At 42.4% G+C, this 23,600-nt stretch overlaps 1 long non-coding RNA gene across 1 annotated transcript; it reads left to right on the top strand.

Annotated features, from left to right (window-relative positions):
- Window positions 1–20,677: 20,677 nt before the first annotated feature.
- LOC113011183 (uncharacterized) lies at window positions 20,678–23,092 on the top strand. The gene is made up of 3 exons (XR_003270478.2): window positions 20,678–20,765; window positions 20,922–21,120; window positions 21,895–23,092. It is a non-coding gene; the product is annotated as an uncharacterized LOC113011183 (long non-coding RNA).
- Window positions 23,093–23,600: the final 508 nt, after the last annotated feature.

Below are 23,600 nucleotides of genomic sequence, written 5' to 3'. Positions count from 1 at the left end.
CTCTGACAGGTCTGGGAGAGGGTCTGCCTCCATGTAAGGCAGACTGGCAGGAGTGACACCTCCGTATAGCAACGTTAATTATGGGCATCTGTTCAGACGCCCCAGTCTGGGGGTCTTCTAGGGTCCTTGGCTGTTGCCATAGGGACGGTGGAGAACCGTTGGTGGTTTTGGGGGGCAGACAGAGACCCCCTTATTCTCTTGAGGGGTGGCCAGACATGACCCCCCACAACTCACCCCTTTTGATTTGGGTGGGAACAGGGAGCAGCCAGCCAGGAGAGAGAGAGATCTTTCCAGCTTCATTTTGGGGACCATGGGTGCACCTCCTGAGAGGAGCAGAAACACTTTTAGTTTCAGTGCAGGAATATTGTAGCAGTGAGAGTGTTGTCCCTGCTTTCCTAAATGATTTCCACATTAATACTGAGCGGTTAAACTGTAATATGGTAGTACAGATACAGAAAACATACGTGCAAACAAATTAGAAATACCCAACACTTACACTGCATTCTTCAGACTGTCCTCCATGACACCGCACTGACTTACATTCATCTAAACCTCACCACACATAGCTACAACTGGGGTTCAGTCTGAACTCCAACCTGAGCTTACATCAAACCAAAGTCATCTCTTTATGCTTCGTGTTATGAAAACTTTCTTCTCATCCTCATAATGTGATTGCATAAAAAGATTTAAGTCCCCACTGTATGAGTGATACCTGGACACACACACACACACACACACACACACACACACACACACACACACACACACACACACACACACACACACACACCCTCTGCATGAACACCCTTTATTCCCACTTTGCATACATTAGCCAGTGTCTGTGTTCTGAATGCATTGTTGTGTTTTCCCACACCCCCCTATTTGATGTCTCTTTTGTCACTGTGAATAAAAGCAGACTGACGAATGGGAGGTGGGCTGTAGCTCCATTTCAGGGGGAGAGACCCCCATTAATTGCCAGCTACAGAGGCTGTAGGTGACCCCTGCTGGACAACATGTGAATATTCTGAGAAAACTCTGATCCTCATGACCTGAATGGAAATCTGAGTCTCACAGGAAGCTTAGAATAACTGCTTTGCCTCCATGTTTGGTTGTGTAAAATAACAGCTGCATGCTGCACTCTTATTTGTGAAATAAGTATACACAGTAGAGGAACAATTCTTCTAAATGTGATGACGAGATCCCAGCAGACTAAATGTGGAGCAAAGAGCATGTTTGTGTGGGATAATGCAGGATTAATGCTGAGAGGTAGTATGAAGGTTTTATAACCTATATCTACCTTCAAACACAATGATCATGGGAGGTCAAATATAGCTGTTTTATATCTGAGGGTCTTTTTTATTTTTTTAGCTCCCCACAGAAATTCAAACACTGCTGTATTTTCTTTTTTTCTGTCCCCATAACTGTTAAAAATGTTATAATTACACTCTTGCTTTTATTGAATTTGCTTATCTGTCTCATCTCTGGTTTTAAGTAGATCTTAACACATATTTTTATGTGTTTTATGTGCTCACATATATTGACTTTTGTAAATTAGAGCCATTAAAGATGTAGGGTAGGAGATAAAAACACTGTGCAGTCTGACATAAAGAAGGACACATAGTCATCCCAACTCCTGAAGTAAGAGGAGAAATGTTAGTTGCACATTATTGTCTATTAATATATTGTGTAAAAGCATTGTGTTGCTGATTTATTAGGTGTTGTTAACATTTTACACCCACATAGACTGTTTTATTAAGAAAACCCATCAAATCAAATGTAGTCCAATAAAAAGCTGTTCCTCAAATATTCCCTGATAATGAAAAACCAATAAGTGTGATTCAGTCTTTTTTTTTTTTTGCCTGTCCCGTTTGGCTCTTTTGCCATCAGAATTGTTGTCTAAAGGCGAAGAAAGATGCCCAACGGATTTACTTTACCAAATTGACCATCCCAGCCTTGCCGTAATGGTCCATTTGATTCACCTTTTATTGTTTATTTTATTTTCACTTACTGAATACGGGACAGACTTGACAGGGGGAAAGAAGGGGAGAAAGAAAGAGGGAAAGAGAAACAGCTGGAAACAGCTGAGAAGAGGGACGGGGGAGAAGGGCAAAAAACAAAAACCAACAGAACGGGCAGAAAAAGAAAAAAAATGCATATATCAGTCACCTGGATCACCTGCTGAGAAAGAAAAAAGAAAACAAGCAGAAGAGAACAAGAGTAATAGAATAAACAACATCACAATGATATATGGGAATATGACAGTAAATACTAAATATTAAACATTATTGTGCAGCACATAAGATCAACAGAACACAGTGTGCTTTGAGGTAGGAGCCAAAAAGGGTGTAGTTTGTGGGTGTGATCACCCGTGTGTACACCTGTGAGCATGGACGCGCTTGTTTTTTCAAAAGGTTCCTTCATGTAATGATCTGCTAGAGGGTGTGGGGGGGCCACAGCCCCGTCCTCCAGGGCATGAAGCAGGTATGGAGGAGATCAAAACTCCAGACATCCAGAGGCCCCCAGAACACAAGAGACCAAGGAAGACCAACAGAGGGGCAGCTGCGCCACTGTCCCGGAAAGAGCTGAGGAGAGTCCCAGATGAGGGCTCACTCAGCAGCCGCGGAGCAGAAGCCAGGGGGGGTTGCAGTGACGCGCCCGTGAGCTCCGCCGGCAGCCAGCCGTGCCTGAGTGACCGAGCCCCAGGCCGAGAGGCCGGGGCACCCCACCTCCGAAGTCTTCTTTTTCTTCTTCTTTGTCCTTTTAGGATTTGCCACAGCAGATTACTGATACATCTATCTGTCTCTATTGTCCTCCTCTGCCACACCATCCCTCTGCATGTCCTCCTTCACTAAATCCATGAACTTTCTCTGTGGTCTCCCTCATTTTCCTCCCACCTGGCAGCTCCATATTCAGCATCTATTGTCCAGTATGTCCTCTGCACATGTCCAAACCGTCTCAGCCTTGCCTCTCTAACTTCTTCTATCTTCTCCTCTTCTACCTTCTCCTATCCTTCCTCATCACTGCCAGTGAAAATCTTAACTCTACCACCTCCAGCTCGGCCGCCAGCCTTTTTGTCAGTACAATTGTTTCTCAATCATGCGTCACAGCAGGTCTCACTCACTTCCAGCTTACAAACCTGTAATTAAGAATAAACATAAAAGTAAAATTAACACATGTTTCACATTGTGAACACAAAGTAAAAATGAAGAATCTTTGAGAAGCAGAATTTATGGCAGAGTTGTTGGGATTGCATAGGAAAGGTGTTCCTAATAAAGTGAGTCAAACAGGGGAACAGAGAGAATTTGAGTCATTTAACTACTGTAAGTGAAGGTATTAATGTCACACTCAATAATATTCCTGTGCAGTCCAGGCTTTATTTACAAAGTTCACATATATTAACAGTTTTCCCTCTGATGTATTGATTTCAACCTGACTTTATAACTTTGCTCTCTCCTTCCTGTAAAATGATGTGTGGCTTCTGCTTTCACAAATGTTGGATTTCCAAGAAAGAAAGAAAAAGTAGAAAAAAAAAATAGTCACCTGTCATGTGACACCAATTGTACCCACTAGATGGCCCTAAAACACCACAGTGAATGCTCCCCCTCAGTCACCTGGTGTCTTCTTGTTCCCTTTTGTGAATCCATAATGAATCTCATGTAAAGAATCCAATTTTGCTCAGTCAAGGTTTTCATCACAGAAACTTTTCACAACCTCGCTTCAGTCCCACTGGTGTTACTGAGAAGTCTTCCGTGACGTCCTTCAGCGGAGTCAATCTGAGTCTGACGTGTAATTTACCGGAGCACCGAGGACAGGCGGCAACATCTCGGTGTCCTTCAAGAAAGTTGCTCCGAGCGTTTATTAGCGCAGAAGTGGCAGCAGGGAGCGAGACAGTGAGCAGTGGGTGTGAGAAACAATGCTTGCTTTGCAGTGATGAGACCATTAGTGGTACTGTGCTGTGAAAGGGATGAGACAGAGGGCAAAAGGAGGTGACCTGCTATCAGGACTCTGTGAATGTCACAGTTCAGCTCTCCTGAGCCTGTCGAGGTTTCAATTAGTCTGCCCTTTCTACCCACGAGGTTAAAAACCAATCCTTGTGCAGTGATCAATGGGATTGTTAGCCTGCTTCTCAGGTATGTGTCGATGTAGTGTTTAGGTGTATACACGTTTATACACATACCTAAAATATAGTGTTAAAAATAAATGAATGTCCTGTGCTTTAAGATACAGTGTGCCAGTACTGCAGTGTGAAGCACAGACATTTCTGCTACTGAAGGATTTACAGGTCTGTCTGCATAATCCACTCACAACACCTCCCACCCCCTCCTTTACCCAACCAGCCAGACAGCAACAAGAACTCAACAGGCACGGAGGAGAAAGATGTTCGGTGGACAAACGAAGGACGAACAGGTTGCTCAGAATCACAATGAGCTATGAAGGGCAGGTTTCAGAGCTAATGGACATTTAGGCTTCACTTAAAATAATAGTTTGACATTTTGGGGAAAGACCCTTAATTTTGCTTTCTAAAGGAGACTTCCACAAGGAGACTGTGCTGTAATTATGAAGATGTAAATACAGGGAGGCAGCTAACCTGGCTCTGACCCAGCCTCAAAATCCAGCTCACAGCACTTCTATCAATCACTAATTATTATAATTGATATAATGCAAAGTCCTGACACCACATGCCGACCAGCATTCGTAGCTCGATGCAATCGTTCTTCCAGCATTTCATTTACTCGTCTTTCTGAAAAATGAGAGCGTTTGCTTTCCAGAATCTCACACACATCATCACCCACAACAGTGTTTGTAATTAGAAATGGAAATCTTTGAGATTCTTCCAAAAAACAGTGAAAAAAACCACAGATCCTGTGAAATCACTGCAATTTGGTTTTATGCATTCCTATAGTGTCAGTCAATGTTTTCCCTGTCTTGCTGCTATGACAGGCATGCCTCAGCAAGCCAAAACCATCACTTGTGGCAGGTTTAATGATATTGATTATCCTTTCGTATCAAGATTACCATGTGTTTGTATGAGACTGTAGGCAGGAGTAGAGATAATTAGCACGCCTTTAACAGCCATGTATCTTTGAGATGCACAGTATCTCCAGTGGAGTTGTGTGCTTTAAAAAATATGTTGGATTCACGCTGTGTTAATGTTCTGACAAGCCAAATGTGTTGTAATTAGGAAAAACAAACAGATGGGCATTTTCATTAGAGGCGTTAAATGTGGGTGTGTGTGTGTGTGTGCGAGAGAGAAAGGAGAAGAAGAACGTGGGGGAACTCGAGTTTTCAGAATTGTAGGTTTGGTGAGAAAAAGTCTAATGAGCGTCACCAACAAAACCCCCGAAAGCTTCTCTGTTGAACATTTGAGTTATTTCACTGCATTTTATTCAAGAGGTTTCGTCACCAGTCTGTTGATTTGCCTTTTTTTTTTTTTTTTTTTTTTGCTTGCGTGCTAAAGCTAGAGAATAAATTAAATGCATTTATGTGCAAAGCATGCTTTGTTTGCAGTGATTGGAAATGGCTCCATGTTTTCCATTTCAATAGCACACAGAAGAGAGGGGAGGGCTGCTAACAGACAGACATGACATTATGCAAAGCTCCACGAGGGGTGTTTACACTGCTATGAAAAAACAGCCCTTGAACATGTGAAGCATCGCTGGTCGGCGCAGAGAGACAAGAAAAGAATGAGGCTGGAAATAAAAAAAGCCAGAAGACCTGGGTGATGAAACCAGGTTAAAACTGGAGTAAAGTGGGTTAAGGAGTCTGTAGATCTAGTAGATCATTTAGTCAGATTTGTCTCACAGTCGGGGAGGCCGTATGAGGCAATCTGAATGAAACACGCTCTATTATCGGGCCAACTAGGGCAAGACTCACCTGCAGCGATAAAGAAATAAAGACCTACTTGTTTCTTCTACTCATTACTGTGTAAAGTTGTGATAAAATAGGTATAAAATAGGTGAGTTACAGGACTGAAGGACACAGTAATGATGTGTAGAGGAGAGAAGGCTGAAGGCTGGGTACAGAGGAGCACAGTTACAGGGAAATCTGAGGCTGTGCACTGGCAGAGTAGAATAAAGCAGAGCTAAAGGGGCTTTACACTTTTACACGTCAAATTAATTTACACATCATGCAGCCTGTGAAAACAGTGGTATGTTATCAAAGGCTGCAGGATTTTTAAGACTGATCCCGATAGTTAGTGATTTGAAAATCTGATATTCTGATACATCAGCTGATATTTTTCCTCTCAGACATTTATTGGCCGTTACTGATAGATCGTCACGTTATCGGCTGACAATACTTGCCAGCTGATGAGCTGGTCAGGCTCCACATATTCTGTTGTGTTGTGGAAGGACACTGTGGCTCAAATCACATGCTTTAGTCCCTATTTTGATGGCATCAGTGAATTCAAACCAGTCCTCCAACTAGATACAGACATATTGATCATGTGACGTAAGCATTCATTAAATTTTATATAGCAGTCGTTCTATAGTAAAAGAGTGAAAGATCAGTGATTGTTAAAATACACTCTTTCACACGGGTTTGAAAAACCTGTTGCCAGGGTACTGAGCTCTGTTCCAGCTAAAAGTGACGACACCTTTGCAAAGACTTCTTCACACTACTGCTTATTTGTAAAACTCCTTGCACAAATGCCCTGCAAGGTCATGTTCAGGGATTAGACAGTCTCTTAATGCAACAAGGGTGCATGGATCCATAACAATCAAAATTTAAATGTGGTACTCTGAAGACTGGATCACCGGTATCTTGCTTTGGTTGCGCTTTTCAACCTCCCATGCTGAGGGACCAGAAGGATGAGGCTAACAGTCTGAGGCTCCTTAGTGTAGTGGTTTACATATTCAGTGCAAAAGACTCCTAGTTTGAGACCTGGAGGAGACAGAAAGCAAGACTTTTATGAAACACTGACATCTCATGTGTTGTGGCATTGTTTGGTGGTAAATCTGTCTTTAGTGCAGAGCAATTAAGATAAAATAGAAAAAAAAAGATAAAAAATAATTTATTAGAAGAGTTCATATTTGAAGATGTTCAGTAGGTCACTGTGATCACTGTGTGTCGACTCTAAGTCTTTATCAGGGTCTGTCAATTTGTCATATCACAGTGTTAGTTCCTTTGTTACTTCATTCTTAAAGCAACCTAAACATGGAGTTAAAATAGCCTTTCCAAAGCAGAGCAGCTCTTAGATGCTATTAGAATAATTAAATAACTGATTAAAATATGGATCAAGATAAGGAGAGTAGAATTATTTAGCATTTTTTGTAGAAGCTATCCATTTATAAGCTCTCCATTATTTGTGAAATAAAATAATCGATGAATTAAACAATATTAAAGAGAAAATTACAGTTTATTACAACTCAGGTTTTGTTGTTGTATTCAGGAGGTCTTTGCACTATAACACCGTATCCAGTGCGTTACTCAAAGAAACTGTTAACATGTGAAAAAGGTGCAAGATTTCTAAAAATGCAAAAAAAAAAGGCACGCATTGTCAGGTCATCAGAAAGGTTTTAGATAGAACTATGTTTTCCCCCCCACATGAGATCCAACTTTAGACTTCAGTGAATAAAACAGTCAGTCTCCTACTTGTGATGGAAATTTACAATTTGGGGTTTTTAAAATAAAAAAAGGGCATGTTTTTTTTTTTTTTTTTTTTGTCCATTCACCTTTTTTCTCTTTCCTAAATATTTTTGACCCATACTCATGCCAACATGCTGGATCTATTTAAAGCAAAGATGCAGCATTTTCCCACTGGTAGAAAGAGGAGACCAGAGTTTAGAGCTGAGCAGCAGCAGAACATGGAGTAGTTACATGAAGCAGAGCACATGAGAGCAAAGTGATGAAGAAAACTAAAAGAAATAGCAGAATTTACTGTTGCCCCAGTACGAATGATCATGTCTTCCTCTTCTATGACAGGATCTATTCAGGACCGTGCCTACAGTATGCACTTGTCCCTGTGTGTGTGTGTGTGTATTTCTCTCTTCATATACCGTATGTGTGTTAAGGAGGAGAGCTTTCTGTTTTCAAATCGGTGTGCTATGAATACATCGGCTTCCACAGACACTGGATGAAAGCAGGAGGAGGAGAAGGACGAAGGCTGAGTGTGACACGGACCACAGATGCTGCACAGGAGAGCTCATTAGAGACATGTCACACGCGCACACACACACACACACACACACACACACACACACTTCGATCATACTTACACACAGTTACACACAAAGACACGTGCGCAGCAGACACACACTGTCTCGCACCCACAGCTGCTCTTTCACACGTGACCTGAATTTTAACTGCCAAGGTAGATCAGTGCTTAATTGAGCATGTAAAAGGTTTTCTCTCTTTCTTCTGCTTTTCTTTTCTTTTTTCTTTTCTTTTGGAAAGTCTGAATGTTTATGTGTGCCTGTGTGTATATGTGTTGTTGGTGTTAAAGCTGTCATACAGTCAGCATTAAAAGCCCTCCCACATCAGCTAAACCGTAAGAAAAGAACAATTGCACACACAAACAAATCAGCCCTGAAACTGAACAATGCAGATAAAAGATTTTTTTTTAAATCCAAAGAAAAGCATCACTAAATTTAGTTCCACTGTCTAAGAAGCACATAGCTCTCAAACATCGCCGCTGAACTACTTTTGATTTAGGAATGTGCGCCTCCTTCGTCCTCTCCTCCTCCAAACTCTCTGTTCTCTCGTTTGATTATTGTCTCTCAGCTGCTGTTTAGCTTTTCATTACAGTTTCTCATCATTCTTCGACACTGACAGTTTCTGACAAACATTTTTCTTGTCAAACTTAAAATCGCGAATTAGTGACAGACTCCAACCCATCTCAGCAGCACCCTTCACACCAAAGGCAAGGTTAATTACTTTGCTTTTGCAGCAGGCCCCTGGTGTGAAGGCTGCCAGTGGACTGGATTTTGTCCAGAAAAGAACAGGTAAATGATGAGATGGACGACAGGATGTTACAAACAAGGAGCCCTTAAGTTTAGAAAACCAACCAACCAGTCACACACAGCTATGGCATGTGGGGCGAGCTAAGCTAGCTTCTCTGTCTTACTGTGTTAAGTTTCATAGCGCACAACAGACACCAATCCTAACAAGACAAACTACTGGCAAAGATTTACCGGTACTCGTTATTCCAATTATATGGACCACATGTACGACGTTATTACTTACAAGCAAGAAAGAGCAGACAGATAAATGAGATGGATGACAGGTACTGTGATTTCCTCTCTCGCTTCTGCCAAGTTTGAAGAGCTGACTCGAAACCAAACCGTCTCACAAGGGAGGAGATGCTTCCCTGTGTAAACTACTGCACAGAATCAGAAAATTAAGGACCTTATTTAATAAAAGTACACATTAAATACACACAGAGTATAAGAAATTAAATCATTAAGGCATGTCACACTGTGGTCTAAGCCCCTTACCTATTGTACTGTCATATCTCTATGTCCAGATACAGAGAAAGTAGGCTCACAGTTTTGAAGTTTTATGTAGTAGGACATAAATGTATTCTCTTAACGTCTTGACACAACATTTCAATGCGATTGAGGTTTGGACTTTAACTGGGCCAGTGCAACTTTGACTCTTTTTTTCCTGCCATTGTGTTTAGCTTTTCTGCTGTGCTTGGGATCATTATCCTGTTACCTGATCGAGTTTGGTCGAAGCTTTATCTGTCCGAGGTAGCTGTAGAATAGGAGGTAGAGCTGGTCGTCTGCTAATCGGAAGGTTGTTGGCCAGTGCCAAATATCCCTGCACTCGCTGACTGGCTGCTCCAGTCTGCATGCCAAATACTTGGCACACATACATGTGTGCAAATGTTAGATAGAAAGCCCTTCTGTATAGAATTGGTGCTTGTGTGAATGGGTGAATGAGGTATGTTGTATAAAGCGCTTTGAGTGCTCTAGGAGAGTAGAAAAGAAATATATAAGAATCAGTCCATTTACCATATTTGAGAATACTTTGATACACGGAGGACTTGAAGGTGCTCGGGTCCTGTGGCTGCAAAACACTCTCAAATCATCATCCCACCACCGGCTTGACAGTCAGTATGAGGTGTTTAGTTTTCTCCAAATGTGCCGGTGTGCAGCTCTGCTCCATGGCACTGTGTAAAAACAAACCTGGATGCTCAAGACCTTCAAACTGTCAGAACGTCTGCTTTTATAGAGGCGCTCACTTCCTGATGAGCAGTTAATTAAGTGCATTTCATTATCAACATCTGGCTGTTTTGTACCCTCTTAATTCCTGTGGAAGCAGAGAGGGTTGCTTAACTTTTGTTGTGTAATAGAGTAATTTTTTTTAAGTGCTTGTGATTTTTCTCAGCTTGTATTTACCTAACTTTAAGACCAGTTAAGGAGCAGATGATTTTTTTATTTTTTTAAATTGTGGCCTGAAACATAAAAGTGTAAAACTGAAAGAAGATTCTTTTCTTTTTACATGAATGTAAAATGATTTTGGATATGTGTCATAAACTATTGGAGGAACTTGCTTTATGAATTGAGAAAATTCTTCTCTCTGTATATGAAAAATGAATGAGATCATAACTTGTGGTCATATTTGATTATAACCAGTTTTTAGTGAAGCATGGCATCTTGCACTGGATGTTTTGCCTAGCTCTTCACTACATTGTAAGCACAAGGAAAAGTGTCCTGGAGTGACTGGACTCCCATGTGTGATTTACAGTAATTTTATGGGATTACACAATCCCATCCCTGACACTGTCAGTGGTTGAAGTGTGAAGAATAAGGTTGTCCACATATTTGTGAGTATTGTTTAGAGACCAGATTTTGACCTTTCATTAAAAAAAGCCTAAAACCCCCCAAAAGTGACGTCTACATCCATCATTTCAGGAAACTGCCTCATGCAAACAATAACACGGCACACAGTGGTACTTTTGGTTTCTCACTTATGCTCGAGGGGTTGCCACAGTGGATGGATCTGCATGTTGGATTTGGCACAGATTCTCCACCAGATGCCCTTCCTGACAAAACCCTCCCATTTCTCCAGGCTTGGGACCAGCAGATGTACACGTGTGACCCCCTGAGGCTGAGAGTGTGTCTCCATCAGGTCTCTGCGCACAGTCTGACATCGATAAAGGAATTGAAAGCGCACACCTTTGGCACTTTAAGACATTGGAAACATTCATCCATCCATTTTCTTCTGCTTATCCTTATCAGGGTTACAGGGGACTGGAGCCTATCCCAGCTATCATAGGGCAAGAGAAATAGTTTCTTTGAATTTCAGAAGCCAGACACACCCCAAACACTCTCCTTCTGATTACATGTCTATAAATATCTACTTACCTGAACCACACACACATTAACTGTTGTTTCCATGCTGTCATTCACATTCACATGCTCAAGTCTCCACATTGTTCTCCGTTTTAACCTCCAGAGTTGCTGTTGTCAGTCTGCAGAGAGAGAGGGGCGATTCTCAAAAAGTACAGCTAACCCTCTAAAAGTGATTTAGTCTCCCAAAGTTTCCAAAACCAGGAAATTAAAACATTCTTCTTCTGTGGTGACATGTGATCTGGCCCACCTTTATCAAAGCTCAGCTGTGAGCAGCAAAGAGTGTCCACTTTCCAGAAGTTCTGCTAAAGACGCACTGTGTTGCCCTTTAAGCACCATCCTTTCCCCACTTCCTCGGTTATCTACTGTATTATAGCACCAGAGGCTAATTTCCTTCATCTGTTAAGTAATGGCAATTACTTTAATTTCTGGCACCGGGATGCCAGTTTCAAAATTCTCTATCCTACTTTTTCAGCATACTTCAGCTTCCATTTCAGGCAGCAGGTTGCCAGATAATCTCTTCTCTATCCTACTTTTAAAGATTCTTCAGTTCCCATTTCTGGCTCTGAGTTACCAGAGATGTTTCTCTGCAACCTACTTTTTCAGCATAGTTCAGTTCCCATTGCAGGCAGCAGATAGCCAGATTCACTTTCTCTATCCTACTTGTTATATTTGCTTGCTCCCACTCCGGGAATCGGTAGCCAAATATTTCTCCGGCCCCACAGGTGAGGGGCTGTATTTAGCCAGATAAAACATAGCAACCAGATTGTTGCTGCAGATTGGATTAAGGCCCATCATGGTGTGCACTATCTTCTGATATGGCAAGTTACATTATTCCTGACTGGGGTACAGTTGTGACAGGAGCTGAGAACGTGGGTCTGCAGCAAATCTCTTCATTCAGTCTGGAAAATGCAGGAAATTGTTGCATATAAAAGTGCCCTAAAATGATCTTGGTTCATCTCTGGTTTAAAAAAGACTTCTAGATTTCTACACCCAATATTCAGCTTTTAGACTTTGGGCGAGGCCATTGTATTTACAGGTTGCAACTTTCTCTTCCGTCTTTTGGTTGGAAAGCTAAATAAATTATAGAAGCTAAACCATCATAAATTTCAACAGGTTTCAACATTGCATTCTTAGATCTTAATGTTTGATCAGTGCTACTCTGACCACAAGTGGAAATTAGAGGGGTTCTTCACACCAAGAGATCTTTCTCCTTTACTTCAGATTACATTTATTTAGATTCTGGAAATGTTATTCAAGTATTTCATCGTGCCATTCCAGACAGAAACCACAGAGAAATAGGACCTTAGCTGCAGATTCCTGGTCTTTAGCACTAGGATGCCACTCTTCTTTACTTCTATCCTCCTTTTTAGAAATCTTTGCCACTTCTCTTTGGCGCTCATTATTCAGTCTCATTATTTGGCTTTCACACATCAGCAACCCTCAGCTAGTGACGAGTTAACAGTTCAGTCTGCCTCAAGTTGCCAGATGCACATACTGCTTGTTTCATTTTTATCATCTGACTACATTGCAGGTCCTAGAATTGGTTGCGACATCCTTGAGGGTCAGTTCACCTTTCTATCAGAGATCCCACCTTTTAATACAGCAGCCCCAAAACCTTCTGTAATCTATAAGCTCCCATATGGCTCTATAAGCTCTATATCTATGTTATAGTGTTTTATGGGGTCTTGACATCCATTGACTTCTTCATAGCATTTAAACATCAGATTGTTGCCCACAGAGTCCCACGAGCTGCTGCTGATCCTTGATGTGGCGTTCCCCAAACCACATCCTCTGGCACAACTTGTTGCTTTATTATCAACAAATGTTTTCCATTCACATTTGTGGTTGGGATCCTTGCTACTAAAAAAACGTTTTCTCAGCCCATAGGCAAACACAGAAATGTCTATGTCACACATATCTGTGTGGAGAGGCACAGGTGAAAATGATCACTGGGTTGCACTGAGCAACTGATTTTGCTAAAACATAAGGTCAGAAGAGATGGAAGTGAGATCACATCCCTCTGAGAATAAAATAAAAACAGCTGGCAGAAGGGAACAGATTTTACATTTACACAGCAAACAGGATGAGTAGCATCAAGAGGTCTGACTTAGTTAGTTGAAAGGCCTGACGTTACAAGGAATAAGATTATGTAGCCAGATTAACTGCTATGAGGTTGTACCATAGACAGTATAAGAGATGGATGCAGCACCATGACAACACCCACTGATTCTGGGCTATTAATTTTGAAGTTTCAACATTATTTGAAGGTCATGTTGGTGTTTTAGAGCCAGACATGACCATATTTGGATGAAAAGGTGGAGTGCTAAGTTGTCAGTTAATGGTAGCTCTCTTACACAGTGTGTTTTGTGTCCTGTCTCCCGCCCCTCACCCTCAACTGGTCGGTCACAGCAGATGGCTGTCTGCATGAGGTTTCTTCTTGTTAAAAGGGAGTTTTTCCTTCTCACTGTCGCCAGTTTTCTGTACTTTGTTGTAGAGTCTACAATCTAAAGCACTTTGTGGTGCCTGTTATCGTTAAATTGAACTGAATTGAACTAGGAATCTTAGCTAGCAAGCCTCATCCTTAAACTGTATGAGACATGGTATGGTATTTAGTAACAGACTAATAAAATACTAGAATATAAATCACTGAGACTGAATGGACTATATTACAAAGAAAGCCATAATCTTAGGCATTAGATAACTTTTAAACAAGAATGGTCATTCAGTTAGGCATCGTTCTGGATGCAAGGGAAACCCATAAATAACTTCAGCTGACAAAACTTATGGAGCAAATTTACTTGGAGTAATGAGACAAAATAATGAGAAAAAAAAAGTTTTTAGCCACAACCTTAAAAACTACGTTTGGAGAAGAGTCAACGTTTGGTGTGATGAAAAGCACACCATCCCTGCTATGAAACTTGAAGGTGGATCACTGACATTTTAGGGATTTGTTAGCTACACAGGGAACTTGGTTAAAACTGATGGCAAGATAAATGGAGAGTGTTATCTGAAAATACTGAAGGATAATTTACACTCATCAGCCTGGAAGCTGCGCATAGGACGTATTTTGGTGTTCCAACATGACAGTGATCCAAAACAGAAGGCCAAGTCGACCTTTCATTGGCTACAGAAGAAAAAAGTTCTCAAGTGGCCATCTCAGTCTCCTGACCTCAATGTCATTGAGCCACTTTGAGTTAGGAACTGGAGGCATTTTGGCAAGACGAATGAGCAGCTTTACCATCTGAGAAGATAAAGTGCCTCATCCACAACTACTGTTATGCCTTTTGGTCAAAAGTCAGTAGTTAGTGCATAGTCTGATTAAGTTACATAAGCAAAGTGATAAATAAGTTCAAAGTTAAGAAATATTATAAGTGATTCATGCTAAAAACAGTTAAAATGTATGGGTTTGTAATTTGCTCAGAGTGAGACATCGTTATCACAAGCGATCTTTGTATTGTATGTGCGGAAATGGGAGCGAGGGAGCGCTCTGATCATTAACATATCTTTGACGTATTTTCTCCGTTAATGCCGTGAAAAGTGTTTCGGCAGTATTAAAAGAGTGAACGAGTTCATGTACACGCTAAGAGTGCCCTACACGCTTGTACCTTGGGAAACGTTCGTCTTTGTGAGTATTAATATGTTCAGAGATAACTTTTATATGTGTTTACATGGAGTGAACTGTGATGCTAATGTAACGCACGTGTTAAGCTAGGCTAATCAGTAAGTTGTCATTAAGATGTGTATTAGCTAGCAATTTATTTTCATTTTCTGTATGTTTCAGTTACAAATAAGAATTAGCAAGGAGAAGCCTTGAGAGACATAAGGCTTTAAAGGATCTTCATTAAAAGCAAGAAAAGCAAGCCTTGTGTGGAAGATCTCCTCTATTTTGTTCGCTAGCTGTCTAGCTTCACATGGTCACGTGTCGTGAGGGCAGCATAGTAAAAAGACGAACAAAAAGACGCCTACTCAGCGGGTTCAAGCATACAGAGCTACTTTAAGCAACATGAGTCTACGCTCAGGAAGAAATTACCTAAAAGACTACGCTGCTGAAGAGCTAGACGAAGCAGCCGGTGGTGAACAGCAAGCAGACGTCGCCACTCAACCAGCTACAATGCAGCAACGGTCTCAGCCATTCGACACCAAGTCGCAGCAATCCAGAACATCGACAAGGCGTTCTCAACGGACATCCTCATCAGCAGCTTCTGCAGCTGCAAGGGCCTACACCAAAGCTCAAGCAGCACGAGCTCAACTGGCCTTCGCTGAAAAGGAAGCTAATGCAATGAAACAGAGAGCTGAACTGGATGCTCATCTCGCTGAAAAGGAAGCTAATGCAATGAAACAGAGAGCTGAACTGGATGCTCATCTACATGTCCTCCAGTGCCAAAAAGCAATAGCCGCAGCTGAAGCAGAGGTCTCAGCCTATGAAGAAGCAGAGATTCAGAGCGGGGAGCTCTACGGAGAACTTTGTGAGGAAGCTGAGCCCATCAGTACAGTGCACCGCACTAACGAATATGTTCGACAACAATGTGAGTTACTCTACCCAGACACTCAGCACGACCCAGCACAGCCTCCTAAAGGAAATTGCAATGAAGTAGATGTACAAGACAGTACACAAATGACTAACCCTTTTATAACCAACACTCAGACGAAAACACAACCTGTAAATAGAGAAAGGAAACAGGAGCAAACAGTGAACACATGTGTAGTCGACACGTACTGGTCCAACTCCACAAAGCACACCCCCAACCTTAACAACTGTGTACCTGAATCAAGGGAAATGCAACAGTTTGCAAAATACCTAATTCGCAAAGAACTAGTCAGCACAGGCCTTTTGCAATTTGATGACAAATCTGAAAACTATTGGGCATGGAAAACCTCATTCATCAGCGCAACCAAAGACCTAAATTTGTCTCCAAGAGAGGAATTAGACTTGCTAGCAAAATGGTTGGGTCCAACATCATCCGAACAGGCTAAGCGCATTCGCGCTGTACACACCCTCAATCCGGCTGCAGGTGCAAAGATGGTCTGGCAACGCCTTGAAGAGTGCTACGGCTCATCTGAGGCTATTGAGGACGCACTCTTAAAAAAAGTAGAGGACTTTCCCAAACTCACAAACAAAGACAATGTTAAGCTGCAGGAACTTAGTGACATTGTCACAACGGGACTGAACGGACTCACGCGCAGGCTCTAGGTCTTGAAAGCACAAGAGTCTTTATTATGATGCACCAGGTGATTATTTACAAAAGTGAGGGGAAAGCCGGGCTCCGGGGGTCCACACACGAACGGGAAAGACACGCACACTCTCCGTTCACTCCTCCTCACACTCCACTCACTCGGGTAACACAGGGGTAGGTCCAGGGAATCTGTACACAGAGACACGAATGGGTAGTTAGGTAAATCGCTATGAAACACTTCTGAAGTCATTGAGCTGGGGTTACACTGACGAGGGTCGGCAACGGTCCAGCGACGAGAAACAGGGCTGCCGTCTTATAAAGGAGCTGGATCACTCGTGATGAGCCACAGGTGCGTGGGCCAGGGGCAGGAGCCCGCAGGTAAGCTCCGCCCAGGCAGAGGGAGGAGGGAAAGAGGGGAAAGGAGAGAGCAGGAAAAAAATAAAAAAAGGAATACAAAACATATGTAGCCGTACTGAGCCGACCGGGTAGGCACAGGGACCCTGACAGACATCTTATTGGAGCTACAGTGTGCTAAACAAGATGGTGCACTCCCAGGACTTGCTTACCTGGACACAGCTAGAGGAGTCAGGCAAATAGTGGAAAAACTTCCCTTCAACCTACAGGAAAAGTGGACAACTGTAGGAACACAGTACAAGGAGACTCATAGTGTGTCATTTCCTCCTTTCTCAGTTTTCACACAATTTGTCCAGCGGCAAGCGAAAATGAGGAATGACCCAAGCTTTGCTATGTCCAAGGCCAACACCCATGTCCCTTCTCCCACAGAAAAACTGAGATCATATAGTCGCAAACCTACTGTGTCAGCACACAAAATGGACATTACGGCAGAGCCGGACCAGAATAATCTCAGTCCAAAGAAAATGGAGGAACCGGATCGCCAGTGCCCAATCCACAAAAAACCACATCCACTCAAAAAGTGTAAGCTCTTTAGAGACAAAACTATTGAAGAAAGACAAGCCTATCTCAAAGAGCACCACATATGCTATAGATGCTGTGGGTCTGTCCAACACATTGCAAAAAACTGTAAAGCAGTGGTTAAGTGTATTGAGTGTGACAGCCTTAAACACTTATCTGCAATGCATCCTGGTCCTACTCCTGCCCCTAAGAGTACTACACCAGGAAACAACGACAATGAAGAGCAAATCAAGAGCTCACCTTCAGTCGAGTCGAAGTGCACAGAAGTATGTGGCCAAGGTGACAGCCCACGTTCATGTTCTAAGATCAGTTTGGTCAAAGTGTATCCTGCAGGCCAAAAAGAGAGAGCTATAAAAATGTATGCAGTAATAGATGACCAGTCCAACAGGTCACTGGTTAAGTCAGAGTTTTTCAGCCTTTTCAAAATCAATGCCAAACCCACTCCATACACCTTAAAGACTTGCTCTGGCAGAGAACAAACCTCAGGTAGGAGAGCTGTAAACTTCTTCCTCGAGTCTTTGGATGGAGAGGTCAACATCCAGCTACCCCCTTTAATTGAATGTGACTCTGTTCCAGACAATAGATCTGAAATACCCTCTCCAGAGATTGCCCAGCATCACCCACATCTTCTTCCAGTGACAGATAACATCCCACCTGTCGACCACCACGCCCCAATCCTTTTACTCCTTGGAAGGGACGTCATCAGGGTCCATAAGGTACGTGAGCAAATCAACGGACCCAATGATGCACCATACGCCCAAAGGCTAGACCTGGGTTGGGTTATTGTGGGGGAGGTGTGTTTAGGAAAAGCGCACAGTCAGTCAGAGGTCAATGTCTATAAAACACACACCTTAGATAATGGACGTGCATCCTATTTTGAGCCTTGCCCAAACACAATTCACGTTAAAGAGAATTATGGGGTCACTATGAATGCAACCTGCATCACAGACGATTTGGGACACTCTGTGTTTGTTAGATCTGAGGGTGATATCAAACAAGCCATGTCTATCGACGACAGCATTCCTGACAATAATGGACAATGAAGTTTATCAAAACCAAGAGAACAGCTGGGTTGCACCTTTACCCTTTCGCTCACAGAGAAGGAGGCTCCCTGACAACAGAGAACAAGCCCTAAAACGCCTCTGCTCTCTCCGAAAGACTTTGGAAAAGAGACCAGAAATGAATGATCACTACATCCAATCCATGCAGAAAACGTTGGATAACAATCATGCTGACCAAGCCACTTGGTTCATTCCAGCAGCAGACCTGCAGAACAGTACCTGGTTCTCAGGTCCACCCTTTCTGTACTCTGACCCACACACAGAACCACACACTGGTCCTTTCACGCTCATCGAACCTGAAAAAGACAGAGAGATACGTCCGGAAATAAAAGTAATGAAAACTACTGTAGCAGAGCCACAGTTGGGTTCTGACCGTTTCAAAAAGTACTCAAACTGGATCACTCTTTGCAGAGTCATAGCCAGACTCATTCATGTAGTTACATCCTTTGCACAAAAGACAAGTGGACAAAGGGGATGGAAAGGTTTCGGTGAGACACCGAGCGTCCAAGAACTCACCCGAGCCCAAGTAGTCATCATTCGAGCTGTCCAACAAGAAGCTTACAAAGGGACACTTGAAAACATTAAAGAAGGAAGGAAGGTCAGTGGCATATTTGATGCACTCAAAAAGCTCAATCCTGTGGTGGACAAAGACAGTCTCTTACGAGTTGGAGGACGTCTTTCCGCCGCCGATCTCACAGAAAATGAAAAGCACCCTCTGATTATCCCATCTACCAGCCACATCGCCATGCTAATTGTAACTCACTATCATGAACAAGTGGCTCATCAAGGAAGACACATAACTGAAGGAGCTATCCGTGGTGCTGGGTACTGGATAATTGGAGGGAAGCGGCTTGTGTCATCTGTCATTCATCGGTGTGTCACATGTCGCAAGTTGCGAGGCAAAATGCAGATCCAGAAAATGGCAGACTTGCCCGCAGACCGAGTCACCCCTGAACCACCCTTTACCACTGTAGGCCTAGATGTATTTGGGCCATGGACTATTGTGACGCGTCGTACAAGAGGTGGTTGTTCCCAGAACAAACGTTGGGCTGTGTTATTCACATGCATGTCAACTAGGGCTGTGCATATCGAATTGATAGAGACTATGTCTGCTGATAGTTTTATCAATGCATCAAGAAGGCTCTTCTCTATTCGGGGCCCAGCCAAGTTTCTGCGCTCAGACAGAGGCACGAATTTTGTGGGCGCTTGTAAGGAATTAAACCTAAACTCCGGGAACAAAGCGGTAGGAAAGTACCTGCAAGAGAGAGGGTGTTTGGACTTTCAATCCCCCTCATGCGTCTCACATGGGAGGCTCATGGGAGCGCCTTATAGGCGTTGCCAGGCGCATTCTGGATGCAATGTTGTTACGAACTGAACAAACACGTCTTACTCATGAAGTGTTGTGCACCTTCATGGCCGAGGTGATGGCAATTATTAATGCAAGGCCTCTTGTCCCCATATCCACTGACCCTGACAGTCCTGCAGTACTCACTCCAGCAGTGCTACTAACGCAGAAGATGAGTGCTGTGTCTGCTCCACTTGGGAACTTTTCATCAGGGCAGTTGTTTGGGAAACAATGGAAACATGTTCAACACCTTGCTGATACCTTTTGGAAACGGTGGAAAGGAGAATATTTGTCCACCTTACAAAGTCGTGCAAAATGGACAGAGAATAGACCTAATGTCAAACAAGGAGATGTGGTCCTGCTAAAGGACTCCCAAGCCAGCAGGAACGAATGGCCCATGGGACTAATAGTAAAAACATTCCCCAGCAGCGACAAGAAGGTCCGAAAAGTGGAAGTGCGGACTGTAAAAGATGGGACTGTTAAAATGTTTCTCAGAGCAGTTTCAGAGATTGTTGTTTTGCTTGCAGAGACTGAATGAATATTCTTCAATGCTAAATGATGTTTGAATATGTTGTATTGATGTTTATTGTGATATAATGTGTGTATATCAAGCCGTGAGTGTTATGCCTTTTGGTCAAAAGTCAGTAGTTAGTGCATAGTCTGATTAAGTTACATAAGCAAAGTGATAAATAAGTTCAAAGTTAAGAAATATTATAAGTGATTCATGCTAAAAACAGTTAAAATGTATGGGTTTGTAATTTGCTCAGAGTGAGACATCGTTATCACAAGCGATCTTTGTATTGTATGTGCGGAAATGGGAGCGAGGGAGCGCTCTGATCATTAACATATCTTTGACGTATTTTCTCCGTGTTTCGGCAGTATTAAAAGAGTGAACGAGTTCATGTACACGCTAAGAGTGCCCTACACGCTTGTACCTTGGGAAACGTTCGTCTTTGTGAGTATTAATATGTTCAGAGATAACTTGTATATGTGTTTACATGGAGTGAACTGTGATGCTAATGTAACGCACGTGTTAAGCTAGGCTAATCAGTAAGTTGTCATTAAGATGTGTATTAGCTAGCAATTTATTTTCATTTTCTGTATGTTTCAGTTACAAATAAGAATTAGCAAGGAGAAGCCTTGAGAGACATAAGGCTTTAAAGGATCTTCATTAAAAGCAAGAAAAGCAAGCCTTGTGTGGAAGATCTCCTCTATTTTGTTCGCTAGCTGTCTAGCTTCACATGGTCACGTGTCGTGAGGGCAGCATAACTACCACAAAAGACTTCAAGTTGTCGTTGATCTTAAATGAGGTAATAATAAAATATTTGGGTAGTTTCTCATTATGATTTAAAGAGGACAACCACAATTGTTCACCCAACCACTAGCCTTAAGGAAAGAAAAGTTAGGTATTCTCATTTATATACACATAAAAATGACCCCAAGAAATCACAAAAATCACAAATTCTGCCAGGTTATGTAAAATTATGAACACAGCTGTTTGTTCTGGGGGAACCCGATATCACGGCAAAGCATGTGATAGACACGTGTGTCCATTTTACGCTTTGCCTCTCCAAAATGTGAAATGTACATGCATGCAGAAGTAATTTGCAGTAACAGTAGAGGGAGATATTTTATTTGAAGCACAAAATAATCTCAGGAAAGCCTTTAAACAGAAATTACTAACACATTTACATGTAAATACACATTAGCTGCCTAGCTTAATCGTTCCTGGGAATTAAGAGACAGGGAATGTACTTCATATGTTTTTTGCTCACTACCGACTTTCTGGCTTTTAATAAGTTATCTCCCCCTGCTAGTAAAGCATCTTTTGCATGCATGTCCATCTCACGTTTTGGAGATGCAAAGCGTGAAATGGACACGGTGGACCGGCGTGTCTATTTTGCTGTGATATTGGGGACATTTTGTTTATGTCATATCTGCTCTCTTTCTACATTTTTTCCATAAAATGTTTCTTGTAAAAGAAAGACAAAAAAAAAAAAAAAGAGAAAAGAAACAAAACTCTTGTAAACCTTTCTCTCAGTGCTTCAAATTATAACCCAGTGCATGCATGTCTGCTTTTCTAGAAACTCAGCCTCAAGCCTTTAAAGGAAAAGTTCTTCAGTGAAGCCTCCGGAGAAAACATAAAATATGAACGAAGGGAAAATTAGGCCAAAGCAAACATAAACCAAGGGCCCTGTGGTTAGACGGTATGGGGGTATTACATGTGGTTAGCTCCGCTGCCAACCTCGTCTCCTGCACTTCCTCCATGACTGCCCTGCTGCCGCCCAGATGGGCCTGCTGGGCTCGGAAACATTTAAACTTAGCAGGGTGGCTAAATCAAGCCTGAACAACTGCCCCATCAGCACAGAGACTGGAGTTTGTAAAATCTAGCTCAGTTTATATTTCTCCTGACTGGGAGGTATCCTGTTTTCCATCTTTTTATGTGGTTTTCTTTGATCTCCTCTCATTATCAGCAAGGCCAGCAAATAATAGGCAAACATGTGCGTGGAGAAGCCATGATGCTACAGAAAGCTTCATTACGCAGGCTGCCTTCCTACTGAGGGCAGCCTGCGTTACTTGGAAGTGGCATTTTGCTCCAGTGAAGATGCTGTAATAGCTTTCCAGAAGTCTTTTTTGTCTCAGCATCCTCATCCGACCTCCCTTGTGTGCTGTGTGTTCTCCACTGTGCGCGGATGGCTGCCCCCTTGCTGGAGAGTGATTGACATTGTTTGTCTGTTTGGTGAGGCGCCTGACATTTCTAAAAGTCACAGCTCACATTAAGGATGAGCCTTCTTCGGGCTTGCATGTGCATGAATTGCCGCCTGTGTCCACCACCACAGCATATCTGTTCTCTATGACTGTAAACTTTAAGCAGAGCCAGACTCAGATGTCTAGTTTTGCTTCTGACTATGAATAAATATAATTTGATATATTTGGTCTTTATTGCATCTCCTCTCCTGCAGCAGAGTGGCTACGAACCAATCAAAAAACAGCACAGGGCAAACAGTTTAATCCTGCAATGTTAGTTCTGGTGGGCTGATCTTACACATGTTCAGAGCTCCCTGTAGCACTTCCCAAAGGCATCTGCAGTAAAAACTCTCAGAGCGGTGCTTCTGCGGTTCTCTGCTCCTCCTCCTGTCATGTTTTGAGGGAATCTGAGATGCACTGAGAGCTTGATGAATCCCCCACAGTTTAGCCCGTCTCTATTTTTCCATCAGTCTCAAAGCGCTGATGAGAACGTCTATAAATGTGTCCGCTTGTAAAATAAACACAGCAACTGGATCAGGAGTTTATTTTATTTTACTGGATCCATAAGTGTGTAAGTGTGTTTGTGTATGCGTGTGAGTCTGACTGAAATTTCCATGCACTTTCTCCTGTCTCATAAATCTTTTACAAAACACAGCATTGTGTTTGAAAGCCACCATGAGTAAAGCAGGAACTAACACGGATGCAGCCACGTGTACACTCTAAACCAGATTAAATATGACTGTAACACAGCTTTTTTGTGGAGATTTTGGATTTTTATTTTGTATTTTGTTCCCTCATCGTGAAACAAAAACAAACACATAGACATCAAGAGAGCATGACGAGGTGTTCGAATGGCTGAATGAACTCACATTCGCAGGGCTTGTTGTCACGTGCAGCGCTTCTGCTGTAGAGTTTTGTGTTGACAACAAAAAGGAAAAGCTTTTGCATCAGTCCGGGAAGGAGATACAGAAAGTGCCCCTGTATTTTAAGACTACACTGTTTAACAAAAGCAATAATTTCATGTTATTTGGAGCTCCCTTGC

The sequence above is a fragment of the Astatotilapia calliptera genome, chromosome 18 (genome assembly GCF_964374335.1).
Source record: "Astatotilapia calliptera chromosome 18, fAstCal68.1, whole genome shotgun sequence".
In the NCBI taxonomy this organism is placed as follows: Eukaryota; Metazoa; Chordata; class Actinopteri; order Cichliformes; family Cichlidae; genus Astatotilapia; species Astatotilapia calliptera.
The sequence above is the reverse complement of the archived record's forward strand: the minus strand, read 5'-3'. Positions and strand labels throughout refer to the sequence as shown.